This window comes from Manis pentadactyla, chromosome 14, assembly GCF_030020395.1.
Source record: "Manis pentadactyla isolate mManPen7 chromosome 14, mManPen7.hap1, whole genome shotgun sequence".
NCBI classification, from domain to species: Eukaryota; Metazoa; Chordata; class Mammalia; order Pholidota; family Manidae; genus Manis; species Manis pentadactyla.
The window spans coordinates 74,734,130-74,757,205 of NC_080032.1; the positions used below are offsets into that span (position 1 = coordinate 74,734,130).

The window sequence follows — 23,076 nt, forward strand, 5'->3', positions numbered from 1 at the left end:
TAAATGCATGCAGTTAGAAAAAATAATACAATAAGGATATGGAAATACGAAAAGGCCCAGAAGCACAGTCAAGATGTATTGATAGTGAATTTTTAAAATAAATGTACTATGCTTATTATGTTCAAAAAAGCAAAAGGACATGACTAAAGCACAGATTCTATAATATAGCAGGAGAGTAAAAACATACATACACACATTATACAATAATGCCTGAAAAGTTGTTGAGATAAAGGGCAATGCAATTTCAGAAAAGCAAGAAAAGATATTAAGAAGGTTTTATCTGGATAACTTAAACCCAAAAAAGGTAAAAACAGACTCACAAAGAAAACTGGCCATTAGGACTTCCATGTCCACTATCCTCTGTGACTGAAGTGCAGTGATACCCTCAACGGCCTAAGGGTATTCCTGTATTTCCCAAATGTCTCAATAAAAGCTCAGTTTAATTTTCACTCTTCCTTATGTTGAAATTCTACTTATCTATGGTATGGTAAAATATAAGTATTAGTAAATAAAAATAGCCAAAACCAATATGGCAATTCCAACTAATTTCCTTTCACTTGCAAAAGAACCAGAATTTTGTTTCTGGTCCCGGCTCCTCAGGCTTCACATTTCGGCGTTGCTCTCACCCTGGCAACCCTATTAGCCATATACAAGGAGGAATGCTCATAGGCCACTCCAAAGAGACAAACCCGAACAAGAGAAAAATTGTATATTAGTCCCTTTAGTCTTGGATTTGAGAAACACGAGCAATTTCTTCAATCAAAAAATCTAGGGATAGAGGAGGAATACATGTTTTGGCTTTGTTTTTATTTATTTATTTTTAAGGTAGAGGAATTTTCTAACTACATTATGTGAGAAAAAAGGTCTGAATTCCTTTTTAAAAATCAATCCTCTATTTCTTTTTATGCACCTTGTACTATGAACATTGATTTTACATACACTTATTATTCTAAGATACTCTTTCAGTTGTGACTGCTGTGATTTTTTTTTCAGAATGGAAATCAGACTTTATAAAAATCACATTTCAAGTAGCCCATGTATGACCATATTTCTCAACTTTATACCAAATTATGTGAAAAATTGTTATTGTCTAATATGTAAATTGTGACAGAATGTTTATTAGAATTAACTTAGTTACTGGCATCAATATTCAATCGATGATTCTTTATTGTAAATATTCTCTGAGAATAATTATTTAAGAACACTCTTAATTTTTTTTCTAATGTGGAATATCAATACTTTGCACTAGTCTGACTTTAAACATGTGCCTTGGACACTCTTCTTTCCTTGCACATACTTGCAGGCAAGGCCAGTTGCAAGGCTTCTGGAGTTGCTTTAAAGGTCAGACACATGTTGGCTTTTGCAGATCAACACAACTCCTAAAAACAGTATGTTCTGCGTCTAGTTAATGATAGTCAGATCCATAGAAACATAGTCATAACCAAAGATTTAATCTAGACAAGGTTTCTATGCTTGCAGACTATCCTCTTATATTTACTTGTCTCTTTGCTCAGCACAGTTTTGCTTTCTTTCAATTTAATGGTGTCTACTTTGAAACTATCTGAAAATGTTAGTTTAGCAGGAAGGCATCATCGTTAATATAACTTTTGAAACTATAATGGAGCCCAACCAACTGAGAAGTTTTAATGTGGACACTTGAGGACACCACAGAACTGTTTATAGCTCAGGCTGTTTCTTTAAAATCACTTCTCATAACAATAGTCCAAGTACATCTTGTTGCAGAACTTTGCACAAAAAACAGCCAACATATATAAACACTCTGTGTTTTTTCAATGCTCTGAGTTCTTCCAGAAAGTTCACAGAGGTTACATGTTCTTTTGGCAAGTAGTCTACCTTTACAAGGAATTGTTTTACCAATTGTTTTTCATAATGTAATAAGGATTAGTGGCTTTCAATCCTGCAGTATCTGGGTTTTTGCTACTCATTACAAAACTATTAGATTAAACCCTCATTTCTTTTATTATGGTACTGTCTACTCCTAGTAACCATATTCTGCCTTATTTAAGATTAAGATGAGGGGATTAAAGATGATTGCATGAGAGGTGAGACAGAAACCTCCTCCTAAAACCCATATAATATGAAAATATAATTAATACAAATAATCCTGAAAGAGCAACAGGAAAGAAGGCTGCGCCAGATGGCATACACCTGGAGAAAAGAACAGACCTCAGGGAACGGGGCAATGTACCAAGGCTGTGACCCGGTGGGACCCTACCTCTTCCCCCACCCCAGCTCACCGGCAGGAGGAAAAGAAAAGGAGCAGGGAGGGAGTGGAGGCCTGGGACTGCTGAACACTCAGCCCAGGAGACCTGCTCTGGGAGCATGAACCTACATTGCATGGTACTCTGGTGATTAGTGAAGTTGGAAAACTAAGATGGGTGGAATACCTTGAGAGACAGAGATTCCAGCTGCTTGTGGAAAACAGGGATCCACATCTGGCTGCTCTGGAACAAAAGAAAGGCAGGCAGTCTGAGAGATTTACTAAAAGTGAGAGGGCTGCTAAAGGGGCAAGGATTGCACAGAGCTTACTGCTCAGGAGAAAGGACAGGTAGACAAAATTGTCCAGGTGCACTTTGCCCAGCAGTTTGGGAACTTTCACAATGTTCAGGAGCTCCATCCTTCTGGCTGATTACGTAGTTCCAAGGTCCCCCACCATGTTACGCAGCCTGCTGTGACTTCCTCCTGGCCAGCCCACACCTGGCTCGCAAACTGGCAAACCCTGCCCTGGCGTCAGACCAGCCAGAGGAAAGCCCCGCCTACAGTAGCTACAAACACAAATCATAGAGGCTTACAACTGTGTGTTCGGCCCACTGGTTCTGGCAGTGGAGACAGACATAGCAGCCAGGAAGTAGGAAGGAGTCCTTTCCTCCCCTCAGGCATCAGCACCACCCCCCTGGAACCCCCAACATCACTCCAGGGGCTGAGCAGCTCCAGAGAGTAGAGCTTCTGGACACTAGAGGGCGCCACATACAAATATGAATCATTAAAGGAACCTGGTTCAAAACTAAATCTCAATACCACCAGAAAAAGGATTGAATGAGACTGAACTAATTAATCTTCCCAAAACAGATTTCAAAATAAAAATCTTAAACATGCTCACGGAGGTACAGAAAAAATATTCAAGAAATCAGGAACTAACTTAGGATGGAGATCAAATTGTTGAGGAATACAATGGAGGGTATTAAAAACAGATTAGATACAGTAGAGGAGACCATAAATGAAATAGAAATTAAAGAAGATGAACACAAAGAAGCTGAGGCACAGAGAAAAAAGGATCTCTAAGAATGAAAGAATACTGAGAGAACTGTATGACCAATCCAAATGAAATAATATTCGTGTTATAGGGGCTCCAGGAGAAGAAGAGAGAGAAAAAGGGCTAGGTGTCTTTGAGGAGATAAGTGCTGAAAACTTCCCCAAACTGGGGAAGGAGATATTCTTCAGGCCATGGAGGTGCACAGATCTCCCAACACAAGGGACCCAAGGAGGAAAACACCAAGACATATAATAATTAAAATGGCAAAGATCAAGGATACGGACAGACTATTAAAAGCAGCCAGAGAGAGAAAAAAGATCACATACAAAGGAAAACCCATCAGGCTATCATCAGACTTCTAAGCAGAAACATTACAGGCCAGAAGGGAGTGGCATGATGTATTTAATACAATGAATCAGAAGGGCCTCAAACTAAGAATACTTTATCCAGCAAGATTATCATTTAAATTTGTAGGAGGGATTAAACAATTTTCAGATCAGCAAAAGCTGAGGGAATTTATCTCCCACAAACCATCTCTACAGGGTATTTTGGAGGGACAGCTATAGATGGAAATGTTCCTAAGGTTAAATAGCTGTCACCAGGGGTAATAAAAAGGGATAGAAAAAAGTACACAATATGATACCTAATATATAAAGAATGGAGGACGAAGAAAAGGCCGGGAAAAAAAAGAACCTTTAGATTGTGTTTGTAATAGCATACTGAGTTAAGTTAGACTCTTAGATAGTAAAGAAGTTACCCTTGAACCTTTGGTGACCATGAATCTAAAACCTGCAGTGGTACTAAGTACATTCCTATCAATAATCACCATGAATGTAAATGGTCTGAATGCATCAATCAAAAGACATAGAATGGATAAACAATCAAGACCTAACTATATTCAAACCCAGAAATATACACAGACTGCAAGTGAAGGAATGGAAAAAGATATTTCATGCAACTAATAGGGAGAAAAAGTCAGGTGTTGCTGTACTTGTATCAGACAAAGTAGACTTCAAAACAAAGAAAGTCATAAGAGACAAAGAAGAACATTACATAATGAAAATGGTTCAATCCAACAAGAGGATATAACCATTATAAATATCTATGCAACCAACACAGGAGCACCTACATATGTGAAACAAATAATAATAGAATTAAAAAGGGAAATAGAATGCAATGCATTCATTCTAGGAGACTTCAACACTCCACTCACTACAAAGGACAGATAAGCCAGACAGAAAATAAGTAAGGAGACAGAGGCATTGAACAACACATTAAAGCAGATGGACCTAACAGACATCTACAGAATGCTCCACACAAAAGCAGAAGGATACACATTCTTCTCAAGTGCACATGGAACATTTTCAAGAATAGATCATAGACTAGGCCACAAAAAGAGCCTCAGTAAATTCAAAAACACTGAAATTGTACCAACTAGCTTCTCAGACCACAAAGGTATGAAACTGGAAATAAATTATGCAAAGAAAATGAAAAAGCCCACAAACACATGGAGGCTAAAAAAACATGATCCTAAATAACCAATGGATCAATGACCAAATAAAAACAGAGATCAAGCAATATATGGAGACAAATGACAACAATAATTCAACACTGCAAAATCTGTGGTACACAATGAAGGCTGTGCTAAGAGGGAAGTATATTGCAATACAGGCCTACCTCAGGAAAGAAGAACTATCCCATATGAACAGTCTAAACTCACAATTAGTGAAACTAGAAAAAGAAGAACAAGTAAGGCCTAAAGTCAGTAGAAGGAAGGATAAACTAAAGATTAGAGCAGAAATATATAAAATTGAGAAAAATAAAACAATAGAAAGAATCAATGAAAGCAGGAGCTTGTTTTTTGAGAAAAAAATTAACAAAATAGACAAACCCCTAGCCAGACTTATCAAGAAAAAAAGGGGGTCTACACATATAAACAGAATCGAAAGTGAGAAAGGAAAAATCACTATGAACACCATAGAAATACATAGAATTATTAGAGAATACTATGAAAAATTATACGCTAAAAAACTGGATAACAAGAAGAAATAGACAACTTTCTAGAAATATACAACCTTCAAAGGCTGACACAGAAAGAAACAGAAAATCTGAACAGACCAATTACTAGCAAAGAAATTGAATTGGTAATCAAAAGACTACCTAAGAACAAAACCCTGGATCAGATGACTTCACCGCTGAACTTTATCAAACATTTAGTGAAGACCTAATACCCATTCTCCTTAAAGTTTTCCAAAAAGTAGAAGAGGGAATGCTTCCAAACTCATTCTATGAGGCCAGCAGCACCCTAATACCAAAACCAGGCAAAGACAACACAAAAAAAGAAAATTACAGACCAATATCCATGATGAACATAGATGCATAGATGCAAAAATACTCAACAAAATATTGGCAAACTGAATTCAAAAATGCATAAAAAACATGATCAAGTAGGATTTATTCCAGGGATGCAAGGATGGTACAATATTAGAAAATTCATCAACATCATTCACCACATCAACAAAAAGAAGGACAAAAACCACATGATCTTCTCCATAGATACTGAAAAAACATTTAACAAAATTCATCATCTATTCATGATAAAAACTCTCAACAAAATGGGTATAGGGGGCAAGTACCTCAACATAATAAAGGCCATATATGACAAATCAACAGCCAACATCATACTTAACAGCAAGAAGATGAAAGCATTTCCTTTAAGATCGGGAAAAAGACAAGGATGCCCACTCTCTCCACTTTTACTCAGCAGAGTTCTGGAGGTCCTTGCCACGGCAATCAGACAACACAAAGAAATAAAAGGCATTCAGATTGGTAAAGAAGAAGTTAAACTCTCACTGTTTGAAGATGACATGATACTGTACATTAAAAAAAAACCCTAAAGAATCCACTCCAAAACTCCTAGATCTAAATCTGAATTCAGCAAAGTTGCAGGTTATAAAATTAATACACAGAAATCTGTTGCATTACTACACAGTAATGATGAACTAGCAGAAACAGAAATCAGGAAAACAATTCCATTCACAATTGCATCAAAAAGAATAAAATACCTAGGAATAAACCTAACCAAGGAAGTGAAAGACCTATACTCTGAAAACTACAAGACACTCATGAGAGAAATTAAAGAAGATACCAATAAATGGAAACACATCCCAAGCTCAAGGATAGGAAGAATTAATACTGTCAAAATGGCCATCCTGCCTAAAACAATCTACAGATTCAATGCAATCCCTATCAAAATACCAACAGCATTCTTCAATGACTAGAGAAAATAGTTCTAAAATTCATATGGAACCAAAAAAGACCCTAAATAGCCAAAGCAATCCTGAAAAGGAAGAGTAAAGCTGGGGAGATTACACTCCCTGACTTCAAGCTCTACTACAAAGCTGGAGTAATCAAGACAATTTGGTACTGGTGCAAGAACAGACCCATAGACCAAAGGAACAGACTAGAGAGCCCAGATATAAACCCAAGCATATATGGTCAATTAATATATGATAAAGGAGCCATAGACATACAATGGGGAAATGACAGCCTCTTCAACAGCTGGTGTTGGCAAAACTGGACAGCTACATGCAAAAGCATGAAACTGGATTATTGTCTATCCCCATAAACAAAAGTAACCTTGAAATGGATCAAAGACCTGAATGTAAGTCATGAAATCATAAAATTCTTAGAAGACAACACAGTCAAAAATCTCGTGAATATAAACATGAGAAAATTTTTTCTGAACATATCTCCTCGAGCATGGGAAACAAAAGCAAAAATGAACACATGGGACTACATCAAACTAAAATCCTTCTGTACAGTAAAGGACACCATCAGCAGAAAAAAAAGGCATCCTACAGTATGGGAGAATATATTTGTAAATGACATATCCAACAAGGGGTTAACATCCAAAATATATAAAGAACTCTCATGCCTCAACAACCAAGAAGCAAATAACCTGATTAAAAAATGGTCGGAGGATATGAACAGATAATTATCCAAAGAAGAAATTCATATGGCCAACAGCCACATGAAAAGATGCTCCACATCACTAATTATCAGGGAAATACAAATAAAAACCACAATGAGATATCACCTCACACCAGTTAGGATGGCCACTATCAAAAAGACTGAGAACAACAAATGCTGGTGAGGATGTGGAGAAAGGCGAACCCTCCTACACTGCTGGTGGGAATGTTAAGCTAATTCAACCATTGTGGAAAGCACTATGGAATTTCCTCAAAAAACTAAAAATAGAAATACCATTTGACCCAGGAATTCCACTCCTAGGAATTTACCCAAAGAATATAATTTCTCAGATTCAAAAAGACAGATGCATCCCTATGTTTATCACAGCACTATTTACAATAGCCAAGAAATGGAAGCAACCTAAGTGTCCATCAGTAGATGAATGGATAAAGAAGATGTGGTACGTATACACAATGGAATATTATTCAGCCATAAGAAGAAAACAAATCCTACCATTTGCAACAACTGGATGGAGCTGGAGGATACTATGCTCAGTGAAATAAGCCAGGTGGAGAAAGACAAGTACCAAATGATTTCCCTCATTTGTGGAGTATAGCAAAGAAGCAAAATTGAAGGAACAAAACAGCAACAGACTCACAGACATCAAGAAGGGACTAGTGGTTACCAAAGGGGAGGGTTGGGGGAGGGCAAGTGAGGAGGGAGGGAGAAGGGGATTCAGGGGTATTATTTTTGGCACATATGGTGTTGGGGGGGATATTGGGGAAGACAGGGCTGCACAGAGTAGGCAAACAGTGACTCTGTGGCATCTTACTATACTGATGGGCAGTGACTGCAATGGGGTATGGGGGGGAAACAATAACATGGGTGAATGTAGTAACCACATTGTTTTTCATGTGAAACCTTCATAAGAGTGTATATCAATAATATGTTTAAAAGAAGATTAAGATGCTATTTAAAAAAGAATGAAGGAGTCTGAATTTCAGCATTTTAAATAAGATAGAAATAAATGTCTCACAAAATAATTCAGGCATTTGTGGTTTACTGTTGGCAGAGCATCTGTCATTCTTAACATGTGGCTTCTGTCTCTGGCTGTTCAACCTTTGCCAGCACTCAGTGATCCAAAAGAGGGAAATATGCAATATTATTTGCTCTGTCCTCTGACGGACAAAAACCAGGAGTACCAAATATAGCACCTGTTTAAATTCCATTATCTACAACATAGACATATGTTCACACTTCTCAGTAAGGGAAGCTGAGAAAGGCAGTTTTAATGTATAGATAGGTGACCAGTTGAAATTCTCCTATGGACAGAGGTCAAGAACAGAGAGTGGGTAACAAGTCATACTCTGACATGCTACTGTGTTATTCAGAAACAAACCTAAATAGTTAAAGCAGAAAGGAAAGATTTTAATACAGAGAATTAACTTTGAAAAACAATGAAAAGAAAAGCCAGTGTGTGGGCTCTAGACTGGAACAGAACACTTCAGAACTGACACACCCAGGGATCGAGGCCACCAGTGGATATAGTGAGTACAGACATTCCGCTTTAAAAGCAACTTCATAACTAGAAAGTTGAGAATTAGCTGACCCCAATATTTTGCCACAGCTACCTCAACACCGACTGAGGTAAACAATGGACCCTGGAATACTGCTTTAGGAACCAGGATCTTGCTTGCCAGTAGAAAAAGGAAGCACAAAGCAACACAAATATTCCTTGCTTCAACCTTCTAAAATTGGTGCAAATACATCTCACTGGTAGAACCAAATTCTCATCCAGACTCCAGGTTGCAAGGCATGTGGGAAGTCTCACTTTAAACTGTTCAAAATCCACAGTCAGACATGTACATGAGGAAGAAGTTCAGAATGGTGTTTAATGAACCAATTCACAGCCTCCACCAGTTCTTCTAATGACCAATGAGCACCCTGGCAAAGCAGGTATTGTTGAAGTATTATTTTATTCCAACTGAATGCTCTTTAATGAACCTTTCATCTGTGTTTATTCTTTAGTAATTGAATAATCCTTTAAAATAAAATTATTGGGTTAATTTCACAAAGAATGTTATGAAACCCAGTTTGTATAAGGCTTGGAAATATCAATATCAATTTCTTGCTCCTTTATTCTAGACTTTAAATAAATAGCATTTTTGAAGGTTTGAAAGTTCTATAAAGATTTCATACTTTATTGATTCACATATTCCCTCCTCCCTCACTAAAGTGAATAAAAGAACAAGAGATTTATTTTTAATATAGCAACAACACAGCTGGCTTAACTTCAAAATAACATGAGCAAGACATTTTCCTTTCTTTGTCAGTTTCCTAATATTTGAAATAAGGATATACAAATAACTTTATCATCTCAGCAACTGCCTTCACTGGTTTTTCAACAACATGCTATATTCAGATAACTCTACGAAGCAACAGGGCTAGGAGAGAAAAGTTGTTCTTGGAACCTCCATGACAGCAGGGACCTGTCTGGCTTGTTAGTCACACTATCCCAGCACCGAGCAGCTGCTAAGCGCTCAGTAGATACTGTATAAGAATTCTTGACTTAATAAGTGAGGTTCTACTTTTAAAAGGGCTTATGCAAAGAATATTAGTAAGGGAATAAGAGGTAGGGAAAATGCTGAGAACACATGAAATATGTATGCAGCCAGTCTCAAGGTTCTTTGTATTAAATTTTTAAGGTGACTGTTAAATTCTATCCTACTGGCAAGGTCAGACTGGAAGAATCTTTCCCAGGTTTGAGGCAAGACTGCAGGCTGACTAGCACAGAACTTATCTTGGAATGTGTGTTCTAAAATTAAGGCATTTTCAACAAAGAAATTATGCTTACCTTAGAGAAGGGGAAAATAAAATTAGTAGATTTTATGTACTTAGACATTGATTTGTTAAGGCGATGAACAGGAAAGTTTTAGGAGTCTATCCACCATGACATTAAAATTCTTGTTTCTAACACTTTTTAACTTTGCATTTTATTAAAAGCATAAACAAAATAACCTAAAGTAATATTAACACAACACATGGGAAATTCAATAAACTGACACTGTAAAGATTGCCTTTTCTCCCTAAAAGAGTTGCAATTTCAGTGTTGAAGCTTGATCATTTTCTCTTAAATGCGTTGCCTGAAAAATGAGTAGAAGTAGACCACTACCTTGGAGGCAAGGCTCTATGTATTTAAGTAGTAGGCATAGAACAAAGCCATGAAAAAGGAAATTAAAGGAACTGTATACTTGTACAACTGACTTTATTTTTAATTATAAGTTCTACTAAAGTAAGCACGCCTGTTAAATAAGGAACTAGATAGCACTGAAGGGCATATTTTCAAAGGAAACAAAGTGCAAGGTACATTTTGGTACCCTTTCTTGTTATTAAATAATGACTATCAAACTGTACTAACCCTAATCTTTCAGCTTTTCAAGATTAGATTGTGCCTTTTCAAACAAGTCCAGCTTTCATAGCTTCTCCTCAAAATGTGCACGAGTCTAATATTCAATGAATGATTTGTAGGTACAAAAATTTCTGATTTTTCAAGGAACTATTTTCTTAAATATTAGTGGCTCATTTTAGAAATTAAAGTGGTAGTAAATGCTTATTAGAATAAATGTATTGAGAAAAAAATCACTATATGTCAAGCTGTTTTTAAACCCCTGTCCTTTTACAAAGTCCCCAAGAGAAGAATTCAATCTAGGTTACGATTAAAGTATAAAGGTTCATTAATCTTCCTGGAGCACAACCACCATTTCTAGGCTAAGCTGTCACTCTTTTAACCTCTCACACCTTTGTTGCTCTATAAGGAAAGGAGTGTGAGACGATGCAATTTTAAACCTTTCATAGTATAAATATCTTTTCATCAACAGCACTAAAAGTGAATATAGTTCAATTTTCTGTTCCCTGTCCTCCCATCCAAGAAATCAATCTTAGAAACAAACAATAACAACAACAAAAACTCCACAGATAACAAAATTCAAAGGAAGGAAATGAGGGGAAAGAATGAGGATCCTTGTTATGCATTTTAGTAGCAAAAAGGTGACACAACATATTTTTGGTTCCTAGAACTTTCCCTAAAAAAGCACGCATGTGTCTGACTGAACCTGGTACCTGGATCCAATTAGATAATTTTTTTGTGTGTTGCTACAAAAACTCCACACGTTGCTCATTTCCAACAGTGATATACCGAAACAACACAACTACCCAGGTCTACTTTATTGCTAGCCTTGTAAATACTCCTTTTCATCTTTCAAGTATGATTAGATAATAAAAATTTTAAATAGGAAATTACTGTGTGTCCTAAGGTTGAGAAAACAAAATTGACACTTTCCTAAACTAGAAAGAAAAAGAAAAATAACATATTAAATCCCAATTAAATAAAGAAAATCACTCATTAGTCAAATGCACAGAATGGCTAGAGTAACATTTTTAAGAATTTGCCTCTTCCCCTGAGAATGACAACCGCTGGTTCCCGTGCCCCATCCACTCCCACGTTCCAGTGCATGATGACAGGAGCACAAGTACTTTGAGGAGAAATATACTCAACTATTTTTTTCAAAAATATTTTTTTGTTTGTATATTGCTGTTCACTATCTTTTGGCACAGATACTGTTTGGCACAGAGAACCTAATTTATTGTTATGTTTGGGGCATAAATCCTGTATTCATTCTGTAAACTCCTTTTTTCCATATAACCCTCTGGGGTTTTGATGAAAAATAGATTCCTAAACATGCCAAACCTGCCAAACAGGAATAAATGCTTCCAGTGGAAGCATAATGTTCCCTTGAAATAGAAATGTTTGAGCTTGTAGGAGCTCATTTCACTCTGGAAAAGAAATGAGATCATGTTTCAATTCAGGAAGATGTATGCTTCAGGTAAGAGACTGAGACAGTAAACCTCCTGTACTTAGCCGAATACACAGAATATTTGAATTCAAATGTACCGTTGAGGCAAAGTGGCTCTTTAATTAGATTGTGAAACTTAAACGGTAGAAGAATTTAAAATCTAAGTTTGTACATATTCTCCAGAAAATGGATATTTGCGGAATAACTGATTAAGCCTTAATTATCCCTTCTCTCCCTCCCTCCCTTCCTCTCTCTCTCCTTTTCGCACTTTCCTTCTCTCCCTCTCGCTCTCTCCCTCCCTCCCTCTCTCTGGCTGATCCCATGGATTGCACTGATATCATACCCTTTATATCACCTCCTGACTGCTCACTTTCATGTCCGTCAGAGCCTTGAGCAATTCCAGACATGTCTGCTCATACGTTTTCCTTTGTACACATTTTCTTCAACGTCTTGAAGCTAGTGCTGGTAAGACTGCAGACCACATGCTAGTGATGACTCCAAAACAAATTCTTACTGAATGAAGGGCGGATATTCTTAACATTGGATTCCAAACTGACTAGAGTTCCCACTGGAGAAAAGCAGCTGTTTCTTCCTGTTTTGTCACTCCATGCTGGACTCCTGCCCTGTCCTGTCTGCCTACCTGTGTATGCAGCTCACCGGAGGCCATTGTGAAGTTGGTATGTGTCCCAGTTATCCCCTTACTTTCTTACCTGGCAAACTATTAACATTTCTGATACTAAAGACAGAAATGATATGCCCTATATGTAAAAAGTAATATGTAACTTGTGCGCACACTTCTTAAATGCATTATCTAAAGTATCAGCTAACAGAATCAGAAATCTAATTGTTTGGATCAGAGGTTAAAGAACACGTCACCTACATTAATGAATAATGTCACCTATGTCATTAATAACATCATTAAGAGCTGGATTTGAATCAAGGTTTTCTTATTCCAACTCTAGGCTATTTCTATGATATGCTAGTCATACTCCATAAACGTCTTTTTGCTATCTATCTGAGCCATATAGAAAGCAAGTTTGTGAACTAAGCATAAGGAAATAGTACTGTGATTGAGCTGGACAAAAAACAAGACAGCTGCATCCAGCAACTAGAGAAAGAGGTCACTAACTGATTCACTGAATGAGCAAGCTCAGATGGGGCCAGTGTGAGCCACCAAGCCATGATTTCACTCTTTTTCTCTCAGAGCTGTGATCATTTTCTTGGTAAGAAAGCCCTCTACAAGAAAGCAAAAAGCAGAGTACAATTCTCTTGGAGCTCAGGAAAAAAATTGGTGATACAATCATCTTTTCTGTCTAGAAAGATATTGCATTGTATCTCTAACTAAATTATTAATATGTTTTTCCAAATTTATGATCTGATGAAATGATATATAATCATAGAAAAAAAATTAACCATTATAGATATTTAAGCATAAATCTGTTTTAACTGTTACCAGCTCTTAACAATAGTCTTTTTGACATGATTTGTCCATTATTATTAGTTATGATTTACTTTTCTGTTAGATGGAATATTTTAAATGATTATTTTCAGCTACAGAATGAGGGTATGCATCTTTGACTTCTAACTTACTCAAAAATATTTCTATTCTTAACAACTTTATATGTACTTCTAAGTATTTTCCAATTCTATTGTTTTTTTTTTCCTTTTCAGTTACTTAGATATTTTTTTAAGTTGAAAGCAAATGAGTTCCATGGCAAATTATCTTCTTTTTACTGATATTTAACTATGTTGGGGTCACAGAGAATGGTCTATGGAATACACTGACTTTGAATCATGTTAAAAGTTGTCAAATATATGGTCAACTCTGAGAAGCAATACATGTCCTTGAAAAGAATGTGTAACTCCCATTTGTTGAATGCAATATTCTATATATGTTCATTGCATCAACTTATTAGTTTTTTCAGATCTTATATACACCTAATGGTTTTTTGGACTAATTGATCTTCATGTGAGATTTCTATTAAATGCTTTCATTATGGCAGTAGGTCTGTCAATTTCTCTTAAAGCTCTATAATGTGTTGCTGTTTAAATTTTGAAGGAATAAATTTTAGAATATATCTGAGATACCCAGCAGGGAAAGTGAAGCTTTTACTTTTATAAACTCTAGACATAATTTTTTGTTGGTAGGACTGTTTTGTCTGTTTTTAATATAACCACACCAGGAGCCAAGATGGCAGCGTGAGTAGAGCAGCGGAAATCTCCTCCCAAAACCACATATATCTATGAAAATATAACAAAGACAACTCCTCCTAGAATAGAGACCAGAGGACACAGGACAACAGCCAGACCACATCCACACCTGCGAGAACCCAGCACCTCCTGAAGGGGGTAAGATACAAGCTCCAGCCCATCGGGACCCGAGCGCCCCTCCCCCCAGCTCCTGGCGGGAGAAGAATAGGCAGAGCGGGAGGGAGACGGAGCCCAGGACTGCCGAACACCCAGCCCCAGCCATCTGGACGGACCAGAGCGCAGACACAGTGCGTGCGCGGGGCCCTGGATTCTAGGGAAACAGGGCAGCAAGAACAGTGAGCAGGTACCGGAGGCCTGGCGCGGGAGGACATTAGAAAAGCGAGCAGCGATTTTTTTTTTTTCCTTTTATTTTTTGTAGTTTTGTTTTGGCGAGCGCTTTTTGGAAGTCTTAAAGGGACAGGGAACACAATACTAGGGAAACAGGGCAGCTAGACCACTGAGCAGATGCCTGAAGCTGGCGCCGGAGAATAAAGAAAAATGAGCGGCCATTTTTTATTTATTTTTTTAATATAAAAATTTTTTTTTTTTTTTTTGTGCAGTCATTGTTTTGTTTTGGCAGGTGATTTTTGGAAGTCTTAAAGGGGCAGGGCGGGACACTTAATCCAGAGGTAGGGAATCCGGGGATCTCTGGGCGCCCTAACCCCTGGGCTGCAAGGAGCAGGGAGGCCTCTTACGGAGATAAATAGCCTCCCAGCCGCTCCCCCTCCAACGCGACTCCACCATTTTGGAGCAGCTGCCCGAGCCAGGCCACGCCCACAGCAACAGCGGAGATTAACTCCATAGCAGCCAGGCAGGAAGCAGAAGCCCTGTCTGCGCACAGCTGCGCAGCACAAGCCACTAAAGGTTGCTGTTCTCCCAGGAGAGGAGGGCCACAAACCAACAAGAAGGGAAGTTCTTTCAGCCGTCACTTGTCCCAGCTCTGCAAACTATTCCTATCACCATGAAAAGGCAAAGGTACAGGCAGACAAAGATCACAGAGACAACACCAGAGAAGGAGACAGACCTAACCAGTCTTCCTGACAAAGAATTCAAAATAAAAATCATAAACATGCTGACAGAGATGCAGAGAAATATGCAAAAGATATGGGAGGAAGTCAGGAGGGAGATCACAGATGCCAGAAAAGAGATTACAGAAATGAAACAAACTCTGGAAGGGTTTATAAGGAGAATGGATAGGATGCAAGAGGCCACTGACGGAATAGAAACCAGAGAACAGGAACGCATAGAAACTGACATAGAGAGAGTTAAAAGGATCTCCAGGAATGAAACAATATTAAGAGAACTGTGTGACCAATCCAAAAGGAACAATATCCATATTATAGGGGTACCAGAAGAAGAAGAGAGAGGTAAAGTGACGGAAAGTATCCTGGAATAAATAATTGCTGAAAACATCCCCAAACTGGGGGAGGAAATAATCGAACAGAGCACAGAAATACACAGAACAGCCAAAAGAAAGGATCCAAGGAGGACAACACCAAGACACATAATAATTAAAATGGCAAAGATCAAGGACAAGGAAAGAGTTTCAAAGGCAGCTAGAGAGAAAAAGGTCACCTATAAAGGAAAACCCATCAGGCTAACGTCAGACTTCTCAACAGAAACCCTACAGGCCAGAAGAGAATGGCATGATATATTTAATGCAATGAAACAGAAGGGTCTTGAACCAAGGATACTGTATCCAGCATGACTATCATTTAAATATGATGGCGGAATTAAACAATTCCCAGACAAGCAAAAGCTAAGGGAATTTGCTTCCCACAAACAACCTCTACAGGACGTCTTACAGGGACTGCTCTAGATGAGAGCACTCCTAGAAAGAGCACAGAACAAAACACCCAACATAATGAAGAATGGAGGAGGAGGAATAAGAAGGGAGAGAAGAAAAGAATCTCCAGACAGTGTATAAAGTAGCTCAATAAGCGAGCAAAGTTAGGCAGTAAGATACTAAAGAGGCTAACCTTGAACCTTTGGTAACCACGAACTTAAAGCCTGCAATGGCAATAAGTACATATCTTTCAAAAGTCACCCTAAATGTAAATGGACTGAATGCACCAATCAAAAGACACAGATTAATAGAATGGATTAAAAAGCAAGACCCATCTATATGCTGCTTACAAGAAACTCACCTCAAACCCAAAGACATGTACAGACTAAAAGTCAAGGGATGGAAAAACATATTTCAGGCAAACAACAGCGAGAAGAAAGCAGGGGTTGCAGTACTAATATCAGACAAAATAGACTTCAAAGCAAAGAAAGTAATAAGAGATAAAGAAGGACACTACATAATGATAAAGGGCTCAGTCCAACAAGAGGATATAACCATTCTAAATATATATGCACCCAACACAGGAGCACCAGCATATGTGAAACAAATACTAACAGAACTAAAGGGGGAAATAGACTGCAATGCATTCATTCTAGGAGACTTCAACACATCACTCACCCCAAAGGATAGGGCAGAAAATAAGTAAGGACACGGAAGCACTGAACAACACAGTAGAGCAGATGGACCTAATAGACATCTATAGAACTCTACATCCAAAAGCAACAGGATATACATTCTTCTCAAGTGCACATGGAACATTCTGCAGAATAGACCACATAGTAGCCCACAAAAAGAGCCTCAGTAAAATCCAAAATATTGAAATTCTACCAACCAACTTTTCAGACCACAAAGGTACAAAACTAGAAATAAATTATACAAATAAAACAAAAAGGCTCACAAACACATGGAGGCCTAATAATATGCTCCTAAATAATCAATGGATCAACGAACAAATTAAAATAGAGATAAGGGAATATATAGAAACAAATGACAACAATAACACAAAGCCCCAACTTCTGTGGGATGCAGGGAAAGCAGTCTTAAGAGGAAAGTATATACTGATGCTGGCACACTTGAAGAAGCAAGAACAATCCCAAATGAATAGTCTAACATCTCAATTATCGAAATTGGAAAAAGAAGAACAAATGAGGCCTTAAGTCAGCAGAAGGAGGGACATAATAAAGATCAGAGAAGAAATAAACAAAATTGAAAAGAATAAAAGAACAGCAAAAATCAATGAAACCAAGAGCTGGTTCTTTGAGAAAATAAACAAAATAGATAAGCCTCTAGCCAAACTTATTAAGAGAAAAAGAGAATCAACACAAATCAACAGAAGCACAAATGAGAACGGAAAAATCATGACAGACTCCACAGAAATACAAATAATTATTAAAGACTACTATGAAAACCTATATGCCAACAAGCTGGAAAACCTAGAAGAAATGGACAACTTCCTAGAAAAATACAACCTTCCAAGACTGACCAAGGCAGAAACACAAAAGTTAAACAAACCAATTACGAGCAAAGAAATTGAAACAGTAATAAAAAAAACTACCAAAGAACAAAACACCCAGGCCGGACGGATTTACCTCGGAATTTTATCAGACACACAGAGAAGACATAATACCCATTCTCCTTAAAGTTTTCCAAAAACTAGAAGAGGAGGGAATACTCCCAAACTCATTCTATGAAGCCAACATCACCCTAATACCAAAACCAGGAAAAGACCCCGCCAAAAAAGAAAATTACAGACCAATATCCCTGATGAGTGTAGATGCAAAAATACTTAATAAAATATAAGCAAACCGAATTCAAAAGTATATCAAAAGGATCATACACCATGACCAAGTGGGATTCATCCCAGGGATGCAAGGATGGTACAACATTCGAAAATCCAACACATCATCTACCGCATCAACAAAAAGAAAGACAAAAACAACATGATCATCTCCATAGATGCTGAAAAAGCATTCAAAAAAATTCAACAGCCATTCATGATAAAAACTCTCAGCAAAATGGGAATAGAGGGCAAGTACCTCAATATAATAAAGGCCATATATCATAAACCCACAGCCAACATTATACTGAACAGCGAGAAGCTGAAAGATTTTCCTCTGAGATCAGAAACTAGACAGGGATGTCCACTCTCCCCACTGATATTTAACACAGTACTGGAGATCCTAGCCACGGCAATCAGACAAAACAAAGAAATACAAGGAATCCAGATTGGTAAAGAAGAAGTTAAACTGTCACTATTTGCAGATGACATGATATCGTACATAAAAATCCCTAAAGACTCCACTCCAAAACTACTAGTACTGATATCGGAATACAGCAAAGTTGCAGGATACAAAATTAACACAGAGAAATCTGTAGCTTTCCTATATACTAACAATGAACCAATAGAAAGAGAAATCAGGAAAACAATTCCATTCACAATTGCATCAAAAAGAATAAAATACCTAGGAATAAATCTAAGCAAAGAAGTGAATGACCTATACTCTGAAAACTACAAGTCACTCTTAAGAGAAATTAAAGGGAACACTAACAGATAGAAATTCATCCCATACTCGTGGCTAGGAAGACTTAATATCGTCAAAATGGCCATCCTGCCCAAAGCAATATACAGTTTTGATGCAATCCCTATCAAATTACCAGCAACATTCTTCAATGAACTGGAACAAATAATTCAAAAATTCATATGGAAACACCAAAGACCCTGAATAGCCAAAGCAATCCTGAGAAAGAAGAATAAAGTAGGGGGGGTTCTCACTCCCCAATTTCAAGCTCTACTATAAAGCCATAGTAATCAAGACAGTTTGGTACTGGCACAAGAACAGAGCCACAGACCAGTGGAACAGACTAGAGACTCTAGACATTAACCCAAACATATACGGTCAATTAATATTTGATAAAGGAGCCATGGACATACAATGGCAAAATGATAGTCTCTTCAACAGATGGTGCTGGCAAAACTGGACAGCTACATGTAGGAGAATGAAACTGGACCATTGTCTAACCCCATATACAAAAGTAAATTCAAAATGGATCAAAGACCTGAATGTAAGCCATGAAACCATTAAACTCGTGGAAAAAAACATAGGCAAAAACCTCCTAGACATAAACATGAGCGACCTCTTCTTGAACATATCTCCCTGGGCAAGGAAAACAACAGCAAGAATGAAAAAGTGGGACTATATTAAGCTGAAAAGCTTCTGTACAGCAAAAGACACCATCAATAGAACAAAAAGGAACCCTACAGTATGGAAGAATATATTTGAAAATGACAGATCCGATAAAGGCTTGATGTCCAAAATATATAAAGAGCTCACATGCCTCAACAAACAAAAGTCAAATAATCCAATTAAAAAATGGTCAGAGGAACTGAACAGACAGTTCTCCAAAAAAGAAATCCAGATGGCCAACAGACACATGAAAAGATGCTCCACGTCGCTAATTATCAGAGAAATGCAAATTAAAACTACAATGAGGTATCACCTCACACCAGTAAGGATGGCTGCCATCCAAAAGACAAACAACAACAAATGTTGGCGAGGCTGTGGAGAAAGGGGAACCCTCCTACACTGCTGGTGGGAATGTAAACTAGGTCAACCATTGTGGAAAGCAGTACGGAGGTTCATCAAAATGCTCAAAACAGACTTACCATTTGACCCAGGAATTGCACTCCTAGGAATTTACCCTAAGAACACAGCAATCAAGTTTGAGAAAGACAAATGCACCCCTATGTTTATCGCAGCACTATTTACAATAGCCAATAATTGGAAACAACCTAAATGTCCATTGGTAGATGAATGGATAAAGAAGATGTGGTACATATACACAATGGAATACTACTCAGCCATAAGAAGAGGGCAAATCCTACCATTTGCAGCAACATGGATGGAGCTGGAGGGTATTATGCTCAGTGAAATAAGCCAAGCGGAGAAAGAGAAATACCAAATGATTTCACTCATCTGTGGAGTATAACAACAAAGGAAAGACTGAAGGAACAAAACAGCAGTGGAATCATAGTACCCAAGAATGGACTAAAAGAGGATCAAAGCCTAATTTGGCTACCCAGAAAATGAACTAGGATGTGATATGAAGAAGAACTTCCAACATCAGCACTCTCTGGAAGAGTCATACCAGAAGATGATCTTCAAAAAACCTCAACAAAGATCCAGGCAATGCTGCAGTTGTAGCTGCATTCACCCCACCGGTTCCTGGACTTGCCATTGGAATGAAGAAGGATATGTCTAAGCTCGCCTGTGCATACAGTAAAACAACAAATTTGACTGGATCTACACTGTTGGAACTCAACCAAGAATTAGGAGAAGTGCAAGTTCTAGCACTCCAAAATCTTACAACTACAGACTATCTACTGTTAAAAAAATCATATGGGATGTGAACAGTTCCCAGGAATGGGCTGTTTTAATTTGTCTGATTTCTCTCAGATTGTTCAAGTACAGTTGGACAATATCCATCATATCATAGACAAATTTTCACAAATGCCTAGGGTGCCTAACTGGTTTTCTTGGCCTCACTGGAGATGGCTGGTAATTATAGATCTGCTTTGGTTATGTAACTGTATTCCTATTATGTTAATGTGTGTCTGCAATTTAATTAGTAGTTTAAAAACTATACATGCTTAAATTACTCTACAAGAAGATATATCAAAGAAATAATCAATCTTCCCATGTTTTCTTCTACCTCTATAGCTTTTCTTCTTCCTTCCTAATTACAACCCTTAAATAGAATTCATGCCTCACATCAGATTTACCGAGTATCATAATTCCTCCAAGTGCTAAAAATACCTCAAGGCAAATGCTGGGCATAGAAGCCACAGGGCATAAATCTGCAAAGAAGTAAAAAGCTAACCTTTTCAAACAATAATGCTTCTCTCTCACTTACCAACTTTACATCTCCCTGTACAGCCCCGGAAGATGACTGATTAGCCAGAGACGGGTAAGATTCCTCAAGGGAGGAACAACCTAAGACAGGCACAGTCGCAGGGGGGCCATCAGGTGAGAAATTGGGGATCAACAGAGGTGAGGCTTAGAACCTCTCCACCCGTTTTGAGAGTAATCTGCATCTGTGGATGTTTTATTGCCCTTGTATAGCTTGGATTATCACATAGTCTACAGGCACACACCTGATCATCTACATTTGCTCTCTTACAACACTAAACTAAGTTTTCTACCTTTATCTTACATCTACCTACCACTTCAGCATTTTATTTAAAAAAATAAAATAATAATAATAAAGTGAGAAATGTGGGATCCACATATAAATCAAGTATAAAAATCAAACAAATATTCATATTTGACCTGATTGTTTATAGTTCATAACGCATGATCAAAACCGAAAGTTTCTGTGATGACTGCCCTTGCACTGTTCACCATGTAAGAACTTATTCACTATGTAAGAATTTGTTCACCATGTAAGAACTTGTTCGTTATGCTTTAGAAGATTGGAGACTGTTGAGAAGTAGGCATGGGGTTGATTAATGATCGTGCATTGAGTCCCCTATACAGAATTTTATTGTTGTTAACAACCATTAGATCAATAAATATAAGATATGCCCTCTCAAAAAATAATAATAATAATAACCACACCAGTTTTCTGCTGTTATTATTTGCCTAGGTTATCTTTTTCCATTCATTGAATTTTAAGCAATCCTTATCTTTGTGTACCTGACATGGCTCTTCTAAGCCTAATTGGCCTTTTTTCTTAACACAATGTAACAATCTAGAGATCTTATATGACATACTCAGACCATTTACATTTATGTGTTTCTGATGTACACTTATTAATTTCTGCCATTTTAGAGAATGTTTTTATTTGACACCATTTTCTGGGTTTTTCCTGACACTGTGGGACCTTCCTGCAAACTGATCAAAGGTTCTTGATTTTCACTTCTTTGTCCTTACACCCTCTATATGTTAATGGTTACATCTAAAAATTCAAAATGCATTCTTGAAAAATCTAAAGTTATCTATATTCATACTTCCTCTTGGACAATACAAGTAACTTTGAAAATTTGGATTACTCAACCCTAACATACATAGCCTTGTGGTCTAGTTTTTAATTATACTAATTTATTCTGATCTCCAAATTAGAAATTTGTGTTTTTACTGCCAACGTTAATTTAGAATTATCCACATATTTATTACAATTGTACTCACCATCCCCCATGAGAATATGTTTTTATTATTTGTTCTACAACTTGAAAGATGGTTTTGGTTTTGCTGAATATTGGCTTATTTTTCCTCCTCTGATTTTTTCCCAATCATTCTGGTTTCCTCTTTTCTTGTGATATTTTTGCTTAGGTCCCATTCTGGTGATTTTCTCTACATGTGCACCTTTGTATAGGAGCAATTCTTTCTAAGAGAGTTACTTCTTGAGGATGGCATATGAGCAAAACCAGGAAAATTAGCTGTGTGAACAGAGTCTGCATTCGGATCCATTGTTTCAGAACACTTTCTCATGAACACTCTACCTTTGGGATAAATATCGTCTGAAACAGAAAAACATCTACCTGGCTCATAGTGAGAAGATGGAATGCCACGTCAGATGGGCCATAATTTTGGTCTTCATCTGATTGAAATTGGTGTTAATGTTTTTTTCTCTACTGTCTTTTGAGACTGACAGTCTCTTCTACAAAGGTATGCATGGGGCCTCTGCACACTTGCTCACTCAACAACTGCTTTCCTTAATTATCTTGAGAATTCCCTTCCCTTGGTTCTTCATGAAGATGTTCTTCTCCCAGAGTATTGAGATAATTCTGTAAACACCAGATTGGTTATTTATTCATCATGTGTGTGTCTATATTTTTGCATATGCATATGCATGATTGAATATTCAACCTTCAAGAAGAAAAG

General features: G+C 37.5%; 1 protein-coding gene across 7 annotated transcripts in view; it reads left to right on the forward strand.

Moving 5' to 3' along the window:
• The first annotated feature begins 12,051 nt into the window (after nt 1-12,051).
• Nucleotides 12,052-23,076, forward strand: part of PIK3C2G (phosphatidylinositol-4-phosphate 3-kinase catalytic subunit type 2 gamma) — a 378,973-nt gene continuing 367,948 nt past the window's right edge. For 3 of the 7 annotated variants that reach the window (XR_008993799.1, XM_057492032.1, XM_057492033.1), the window contains exon 1: nt 12,162-12,776. The gene's annotated coding sequence lies outside the window, so the exon portion shown is untranslated. Of the gene's footprint in view, nt 12,130-12,161; nt 12,777-23,076 lie in introns of those variants that run through there. The other 4 variants (XM_057492028.1, XM_057492031.1, XM_057492029.1 and 1 more) reach the window with 3 other exon arrangements.